The sequence below is a fragment of the Thermobia domestica genome, chromosome 8 (assembly GCF_964235325.1).
Source record: "Thermobia domestica chromosome 8, izTheDome1.hap1.1, whole genome shotgun sequence".
Taxonomy (NCBI): Eukaryota; Metazoa; Arthropoda; class Insecta; order Zygentoma; family Lepismatidae; genus Thermobia; species Thermobia domestica.
Window position 1 is genome coordinate 247,128,926 of NC_137461.1, and position 10,243 is coordinate 247,139,168.

Genomic DNA, 10,243 nt, shown 5'->3' on the forward strand with positions numbered 1-10,243 from the left:
GACCTTGACCCCTCCCCTTAGGATACGCATTTCAGTGAAAGTGATATGATGAAACCATGCTCTAGAGTAGTTCTAAATATGTTCAGTAATTCTTCTCGAACATTCTATGATGATGAGACAGCGAACTCCGATGTGAATGTCGAGAAATAAGCAAATTAATTCTTCCCTCCTTCTGCTTAAAAGGAGAATTTCGAAAACTCTGAAATACGTATTCCATTCTTTTTACTTCAGAGTTGGTTTACGAAACTTCACATTATGAATTTAAGCGAATTTCACATTTCATGACATTTTCTAAATAAATAGTGGTAAATTTTAATATTATAGAAATCGTCTCTTTTCTCCATCTTTAAGGGGGGAATTTCTGGAAACATACGTTCAATTATTTATAGTTAAGAAATCAAAGCCAAATTTCACACCTCAAACGTAAGCAAATGCAGAAATTTTAATAGGTAGACACTATCCTCCATTCTTATCTTAGGACAGAATTTTCGGAAAACCTAAACATGTATTGGTTTGTTTCTAATTGAGTTTAATTTTGAAATTTCACATCTCCAATATAAAGAATTCTTACATTTATCAAGAGGGCATTATGATGGCAGTAGAAAATAAGAATGGGAAGGTCGTCAGCGAGAGAAATGAGGTCATAGGAAGGTGGAAAGAATACGTTGAAGACTTATATGAAAGTAGAGATAGACCTTGTAGCCTAAATGTTGAAGTAGAAAATGAAGTAGGCGAGGATGATAAAGGATTTAGTATTCTTAGGGATGAGTTTGAAAAGGCTATATCCGAGATTAGAAATGGAAAGGCAACCGGAATAGATAACATACCAATCGAATTCATTAAAAATATAGGAGACAAGGAAAAGAAAGAATTGTTCCGATTATGCAATGAAATATATGAATTAGGAGAATGGCCAAAAGACTTTCTGAAAACGATCATGATACCGATGGCTAATAAATCGAACCCAAAGAGATGTGAGGATTATAGAACTATTAGTCTCATATCTCTGCAGCTAAAATTCTGCTCCGAATACTGAACAGAAGGTTATATGAAAGAACAAATAAATAAGTTAAGGAAGAGCAGTTCGGGTTCAGAAGAGGCAAGGGCACAAGAGATGCAATTGATTATTAACCCTGGGAGTCCCAAACGGGTCCATTGGACCCATATGACTTTTCGTTTATTAATTACAGAGTAAGTTTACGTGAGTGGTCGCTAATATTCCGTGACTTTTTCTTTATGGTGCTCCTCTCCCATGTGATGTCAGAAATACTTTGCTGCTTTAAGTCAGGTGGTGTATATAAAATATTATAGCATTGTGTACCAGGTGGGTCCAGTGGACCCACTGCATACTTTAAATATAAATACTGGTTTAACTTTAGTTATGATTTACATTGTGGAGCATAGATGACAGAATTACGTCAGCGCGTTCTTTATTCTTTGTTATCAGTATTATGTTTAAAAATGTTTTATTTATAAAGGAGTTTAATCCAGTTTTAGTAAATTTTCCTAACTAACTAATTATTTCTTTTGTACGTAATGCCTACTGGTTTATGGTGTTTTCTTCCTGACACCACTTCTCAGGGGCATATTATAAATTTCTATCTATAATATATTCTAAACCAGCCAGTGCACGTTTCACTTTAGTTATTGGATTTAGTGTGTGAGGATAATGGCACGTGGCGGACTTTCCGATAACGACATACGCCAATGTCTGTTGACAGAAGAGGAGGATTTTTCTGGTGATTCGACAGATGATGGAGAAGTGGACTGTGAATTATTAGAGTTATCTACATGTGAGAGTGGTTTTTCTCATGTTAGTGACAGCGACGTGCAAGATGAAGCAACACTGTTAAAAATGATTTATTCAAAAATGAATACATTTTACTACTAAAAAAAAATTGAGTAAATTTGTCTCAATTTTGAGGAGAAAATAACTCAAAAAATGAGAATGAGGAAATTTAGTTGCATATTTGAGTCAGAGACTGGTTCTCAAAAACGAGTAATAATGTAGTCTTAAAAAATATTGTTTTATGACATAGATATATAATGGAATATCGTGAGATATAAAAGACAGTTTGCAAATGCAAGACTATGGAAAACAAGTACGAACAAGCTAACATAAGAGCACAAAAGTTCTTTATAATCCTGAACTATATGTTCTCATTCTGGCTGATGGAGGAACTACTTAGCGGATGGATAAAGAGAAAGATGGACGGATGGAAAACATGGAGGCATTGTTTACTAATCAGAGAGGATTACGCAGGTAAGTACTGCTAGCAACATGAATTTAGTTTTATAAGTGTGAATGCAACATTGTTTGTGTACGAACATTGTAATCGATTGGCGGTTAATCACGACAAAGCATTATTTTCCTTCGAAAATCATGAGTAATGCTTCTAGGTACTGGTTCCCAGATTGAATGCCCGGAAGCCTCACTCTATGCTTCTAGGCATTCTATATCTTAGACAAAGTTATTGTGTTAATGATATGCGACTTTCCAATATATTCAGTAAATTGATTCCTTTTTTTTTGTGAATTAGGGCGTGCAGGTTTACTTTTGGCGCTGCACTCTAAATAACTGTTGGAAAAATACAATTCTTTTAATAATTTCCTTCTTATTGTCCCCTAAAAGATTTGTAGTGGGTGACATGAAAAAAACTCCCTTGCGGGAAGGTTCTAGATTACTCTTCCCCTATGTAGGTTAGTAGCTGGGTTGGTTTCTTTCTCTACTAAAGTTTATACATTTAATCTACACAGCATTGCTGAGCGAGCGTTAGCGAGTGAAGGCGGGTTAGAGCCCCGCAGGGCACGTTGTTTTCTGTCTTTATTATTGCTCAATGGGAAGGGGGACCAGTAATCTAGAACCTGCCCTCACTTGCAGGCCCGTATCCGCGCGGGGGGGTCTAGGGGGTCGGGCTCCTAAATTTTTACGGCCTGCCTAAAATGTTCACGGTAGGCTTGCAAATGCAGGGGTGCCCACAAGGGGGGGATATGACGCAAACTGCGTCATTGAAATATTTGGGGGGGGGGTAAAATCTATATAAATATGTTTGAGGGGGTGTAAAAATTAATCGAAAAGTTTTTTTCATGGAAGAACACCTACGGATAGACAATTGAGGGGGATTGCGTCAAGGACATGAGGGGGTGGGCACCACTGGCAAATGAACTATAATATGGTTGGATTTCCCCCTCCCCTACATTTTTGGGCTGGCTACCGGCCTGCTCACTTGCACGGATAAAATTTCAAGGGACCACCAGAAGTATTAGTTGAAAAATTGCAATTCCATTACGATTGCCATATAAATTCGCATTCCGTATCTGTTGCATAAAAGCTACAATGTAAAAAAAAAAAAAAAACAGGCATTACTCGAGCAGACTGTTTTATCAAGTTTTGACACATTTCTTACATTCTCAGGTTGGGTTAAAGTATCTTTTTTTTTTTTTTTTTTTAGCAGCACTAAATAAGCTCCAGTACTACATACAGATTAACTTCAGAAGGGCTCGATGTAAATACAGTGTGGACGTATGGCATAAACACGAACAAACTTGTGCTAGGTGGCAATAAAAGCATGAATGCTATCTAACCGAGTCAGTGCAGGACGAACCTGGTGGCACTGTTCGTAGGTTTCTTTAAGAGAATTTCCCTCGACTGACACAAACTTTTCACTTTATCAAATTGTCCGTTGTTTGTTGAGTGTCCAATACTTATGACAGAAGTTATGTAATAATTTTAATTTAGCTATATTAAGGGAACTACCACCAGTGGCGTCATTTAGGGGGCAGGGAGGGGTAATTGCACCCTCTGAGATTGAGATTTATATAGATGTTTTGAGTAGAATAGTAGTCAGTGAAAAACGCAAAATTTTCTTATATCAAGGGGTCTTACCCTCCCACAAGCAAAATCTGAAATGACGCTTCTGCTACCAACCACATTTGTTTATTCATTTACTTTTTCCTTCTATTTTTACGTTTACGTTTTTTTTATTTTTTTTTTTGCAAAAGTATACACACAGCCAACAAAATGAAATATAGTGAAATCTTTCAGTTTAACATCCCATGATTATGCCTTTAGGTTAAGGGAGCCGATGATTAAAGCAAGTGAATGATGATGGAAGAATGAGAAAGTGGGAGGAAACGGGAGTACCTCGACAAAATCCACGAACACAATGTTGTTTATCACAAGCTGGCTTGGGTGAAAATCGTACCAAGGAAACCATGCACCTGAGGTAAGCGCTTCCCACTGAGCCACCGTGCACCCCACTAGCTAACAATGGGTGCAAATTATGCTACTTGCAGCACACACAAACTATTGCAATTGTATTGGTTTATTTCTGAATAACAAAGAACAATTTAAGTAGTGATGTTCGTTAACAAGAGTCTAATTGCTACTTCACATTATTCATGTATGCGCATTTCTAACATTGCAGTAAAACATTATGACAATGAACTACTTTTGAACTTCATGACTAGAAAAAGGTAAAAATATATTATTTAATAGAATATATTTGTATACCAATTAAATCTTTATATTTCAGATGGATGCTGAATTTAAAAATTTGTTCGGCGCGACAGAGTCTGTTTTGAATGTCATCTCTTTGGCAGTGATAATTTTCTTTAAGGTTTCGCTAGAGAAAGTTCTTGGTGAGTAAGATCAAGTTTTCGTGTATATTTATCATATTTCAGGTTGCATGTATAAATATGTACACAAGAGTCTATTTGTCATCAACACAACCCTACTTCTGGCGAAGCACCCATTTGTTTTTTTTTTTACATTATCTTTTTATAGTGTCTATTCACAAACATTGTTTTATTGTTATAATTCTATCGCAGCAAATAGTAGCTTTTATATGCTTTACTTTGAAAAGTAAAAATAAGTCAGTATTTTGAAACACGTAATACCTTTTAAATAAACGTACATGAACTCAAAATTGCACATCTTTGGCTTATTATCTTCACGTCTTAAGACAGTGATGGGCAAAGCATGGCCCGCGGATTAGATGTAGCTCCTTAAACGTTTCCACCCAGCCCACGACGTGATTCATTACCTGACGAATATAACTTCACTTCTGAGAATCAGTGGATTATACTTCCAGCCAAATTATGAGAAATGTTTAAAAATGCATTCACAATACCATTTATCACATTCCCCGTCATGAACTTTCGAGTATTAATAGAGCTTGGTTTTACAAGTGATACAATCACTGTTGTTTTTTTTTAATTATATTGGCCCACCTATATTTTTTTCCGTTTTTCTTTAGCCTGCGGCCCAAAATGTTTCCCCATCATTGTGCTAAGGAATATAACAATTGTCTAGGGCTTTAGAAAGCAGTACACTTTAAGTAAAACCTTATTTTAACTCATGGAAGTAGTTTTTGAATAATTTAGTGTGATTTACATTGTACTTAAAAAAATATTTTGGCAGACAATAGCAATATCTACTAATTCCAAACATTATTATATACTGACTTAGTCATATTTTCTCTCTATAGATCAATTGCGCACTACAAAAAAAAAAAAAAAAAAAAAAAAAATCACAAAACAAACATTTATAAACTTACATAAAAAAGTTGCTTTTGTAGTATAATCTTTTTGAGTAATGAATGGGGAATTTAGGTCTGAATATAATACAAATAATATACGGGAGTGAAACGTGATAACCCACAAATGTGTGTTCATCAAGATTTTACAAACACTTACACTTTTACGAACATTTTCGTTATTTGGTTTAAACCAGTTGGTTTTTTTGAAAAAAAAAAAAAAAGCTGCTTTAAACATTGGTTTAAACCAGCCAACCCTGATATGTAGTCATTAAGTTTCCTTTCTATGAATAAAGAATCTGTATTCTCAAGCAGTGGCGTAACTAACAGGCTCCCGGTATTTAAGTTTCGGAGTATAACTTTATAATGTTTGGATGTTAAAAGCCCTTTGCAGAGTTCCTCCGTGGCTAAGCGGTTAGCGTACGCGCTCTTGGCGCGGGAGACCCGGGTTCGATTCCCGGCGGGAGCTCATGTGGTTCGGATTCCACGTTAATCAGTAGGTCCACGTCTCATATAGCCTCGCTGCTGAAAGGGACGCTAAATTGAAATTCAACTCCATTCAAAAGCACTTTGCAGGTTTCATATTACTGCAAGAGTACTCTACTTAGAGGAAAAAGAAATCACGGAACCAGCTATAATAGATTTAGTGAATTCTACTCGGAAAATGTATCGTCTTTTGTTGCAACAACTAACAAGTTTCCGATGAGTAGTGAAGAAACAATTTAGTGAAATTTTAACTTGGAATTAATTAGCCAATTATTTAGTCGTAGATAACTTCCTATGTTAGTAGTGTTCTGGATTTGTGTACTTCTTTGCAACTGTATCTCACTGTGCCTCTGACGAAGCCAATCCTGAGCGATCATTCAGTACACTAAAAGCCATCAAACTTTATATTCGTAGAACAAGGTCGAAGATGAAATTGAGCTCAGCCCCGTAACTTGGGCTTTTTCTTGGAAGACCAAACATTAATTAGACCTCCTAAAATATGTCAAGTATAGGCCCCCTAGAATAATGATGGCATTTGAAGTGAAATCCTTACTAAACGTGTTCGATACTTCTTGGGGCGCCAGTTGATGGTTTACTAAAGTAAGATCCAGATTACATATATGCTACATCTTAAAGGAATGTATTTCGTTCAGATAGTGGGGCAGCAGAAACATCTTAAATTATTTGCAATGCTTTTGAAAATAGTACGGTGCTTCACAAGTTAACTAAATGAGACAATATGTTGAAAGTCTTACTAAATATATATTTTGTCTGGGGCTCTAATAGGACACATTTTACTGAATGAGGCTCGGAACACATTTTCGTTTCATTTTTTTTTCCTGTTATGTGGTAAACCTATTCCAAGCTTTATTTATAAGTTCCTGTTCATATCACATCATACAAAGCAACAAAGTTTTAATCAAATGAATCCTATCAAACAACTGGGGGCTTAATTGGGAGGGCAGTTTCCCCATTCCCCCGCAAAAGTTACGGCATTGGTTGAGCCCTTTGCCAATCCTGAGCACTGAAAGCGAAGAATGGCACCACGTTGATATTGAGAAAGTAGTCAGCGAATTACTCTCCGAAAAAAAAAAAAAAATACGCCGGTTTAGAAATATGTGAGCAAGTTCCACAAGTTTTGACGAGTTTTCATATGTTAGTTGTAATGTGAACGTTAGGAAACAAATTATTTCTGCTCTTGCCTTTGAGGTGAGCGGTCCCAGGTTCGACTCCTGGTGGGGACACTCGGCCGAAAGAGTGTAACAGCTTTTTCAGACCTGCCATCTTGAGTGAATTCTTTCTTGGGTTTCGTTCATTCATACCATTCAAATGCCGGGATGGAGGTACCTAATATAATGGTCCCAGGCTGCTTCCTTCCTTTCCCAATCCTTTCTTCCTTCCCTTTCATCGTACAGTGGGCTCGCTGAGGGACGTCATCCTTTATATGGGATGGGCTAACGTGGCCTTAGATGCCGACAGCCCAGAAATCTAATTCCTAATTCCTAGAAATTATTTCTTTTAAGAAACTTTTTAGTCCCATGTAATTGCTTAATAATAATAATAATAATAATAATAATAATAATAATAATAATAATAATAATAATGTGCAATTTTTGTATATTAGCAAGTACTGTCTGAGTAGATGGAAAAATAACTCTACTCATGTATAAATTGTACGTGTGCCATGAACGTAGAAACAGGAAGAGCCCTTTTGACATTTTCGCGGATGGAGGGGGGCATGCATTCTTAGTTACGCTACTATTCTCAAAACATTCTAGTAATTTGTTTAACAATTGCTAAGAAAAAGTAGAAATCGAATAACGGTGAAATTTTATATAACAGAATTTGTGGTGTGATTCGTTGTTTCTTTCTTTCTTTTTTTTTTTTTTTTTTTTCGTCACACATAAGCAGAAATGGCCAATTTTCAGGTTTATTGTTTCCTTGTCTTGCATAGATGAAACAGATCGAAATGTTTTTGGTTACCTTTCAATTTCCTTATTTTTATAATCTTATTTCAATTGATATTAATCCTTCCAGAACGTGACAACCCTACTATTATTGAGCTGAGCGAAGCGAAGCTCTTATACTCGGGTTAGCCGTTTGGTTGTCCGCGAACTCCTCCTAGACCGTTTGGTCGATCTCAACCAAACTGAGCACGCTGATAGAGTATGTCGTGCTGAGTGACAACATAGGTCGAAATCAAAAGTCCGATGTACCCTCGAGGAATAATGACCGAAAAACGCTTCCTCCTAGACCGTTTGGCCGATCTCAACCAAACTTAGCACGCTGATAGAGTATGTCGTGCTGAGTGAGAACATAGGTCGAAATAAAAAATCCGATGTACCATCGAGGAATAATGACCGAAAAACGCTTCCTCCTAGACCGTTTGGCCGATCTCAACCAAACTTAGCACGCTGATAGAGTATGTCGTGCTGAGTGACAACATAGGTCGAAATAAAAAATCCGATGTACCATCAATGAATAATGACCGGAAAACGCTTCCTCCTAGACCGTTTGGCCGATCTCAACCAAACTTAGCACGCTGATAAAGTATGTCGTGCTGAGTGACAACATAGGTCGAAATCAAAAATCCGATGTACCATCGAGGAATAATGACCAAAAAACGCTTGCATAGACTTAACATGGGGAAAAAGTTTTCACGCGATTTTTTTGTCAACAATTAAAAATGACATTTATTATTGCATAATGGCCAGGAATGATTACGTAGTTTAAGCTCGCTCAGCTCATTTCATTGCAATCGGGTACATCCATTGCATTCCTAGTTATAAAGATCGCCATAGACGAGTCAGGTCTTAAGTCTTTCATTTGATGTTTATTAGGATCACGCAAGTGGGATATATATAATATTGTAATGTTAGTACCATAGGTTTTCATTTTACTCCGACCTCACTCTCCTTCATTCTCACAGTGAATTGGCCCTCGCCCTCACCTTCGAAGAGAGTTGACCATCGCTCTCGCCTTCGTGTTGGGAATTTGTCCTCGCTCTAGCCCTGACAGTGACAGTTGGCCCTCGCCCTCGCTGTCCAAGCTTGTCATCGCCCTCGCGTCATTATGGTTGAGAGAGAATTTGAGGGTGAGGATGCCCTCGAGAGGGCCATCCTCGCAAGGGTAAACACCTCTGGCTTAGTACGTCCATTACACCGCTCAATAACTCTTCAACAAAAGATAATTTTAAAATTGTTTTCTGCAATCAACAGCTAGATAATTATCTCGGAGGAGTTCGTTAATGGATGTGATCCACCTACTTGTAGTGATAGAAATAAACCATTTCCGGTTAACGTTGATCACTATAGAGCATAGACAGTAATCTCACATTGTATATTTTTTAATCGATTAAGCGTCCCTAGATAATATATATTCCATTTCCACTCTAATCACTCTGCTAAAACACTAAATGGTAGATCTACTACAACTTCTGGTTTCAATATTAATTGAAGAAATATTGCGTAATTCTCTTTACTGTCTTTACCAGAGTCTATATTATCGTATTTCAATTGATACTAATTCAAATTAGAACGTAGCAACACTATTATTCGAGATATCGCCATACACGAATAAGATTTATAAGTATTTCATTTTATTTTTATTTCTATTGTCACTAATTACACAATCTCTTTGTTTCCAGGGAGATGAAGGCATAGACACATTCATAGCAAATGAAAAACTTCTGGGAGGATCTCGTGTCCATTGGCAGTCGACACAGACTGTTTTCCAACGAATGCATACATCTGTCATAGTACTTTGTAGGCCTATTCAGTGGGTTCATGTATCCTCATTGTCTTGTGTAAGTTGTTATAAAAATTGTGCTCATGTATAGACTTAGTTTATTATTTGACAAATAAAAAATACAATGTACAAACATATTTTCCTTTAATCAAAATGAAACAAATATATATACATTTAAGTTTGTTTGTTTGTTTGTGTTTGTGTGTGTGTGTGTGTGTGTGTGTGTAACGTCGCATGATTATGTTTCAAGGCTAAAGGAGAAGAAAATGATAATGAAGTGATGCAATGAAGAAAGTAGGAGGAAACGAGAATACATCGAGAAAACCAGTGCACATAAAATTTGTCCACCATATCAGTTTTACTTGTTTCAAACTACGCAAACCAACATAATAAGTTACAAGGAGCTTCTGTGTTGATTAAATTAAAATTCTCATCTATGCTATTTATGGAAACAACAGGTCTCAGCATAAAAA

The 10,243-nt window shown here is 36.6% G+C and overlaps 1 long non-coding RNA gene across 1 annotated transcript; it reads left to right on the forward strand.

The window, feature by feature from the left end:
• The first annotated feature begins 1,949 nt into the window (after positions 1-1,949).
• On the forward strand, positions 1,950-9,903 carry LOC145691992 (uncharacterized). Its single transcript, XR_014132603.1, has 3 exons — positions 1,950-2,263; positions 4,536-4,641; positions 9,670-9,903. It is a non-coding gene; the product is annotated as an uncharacterized LOC145691992 (long non-coding RNA).
• Positions 9,904-10,243: the final 340 nt, after the last annotated feature.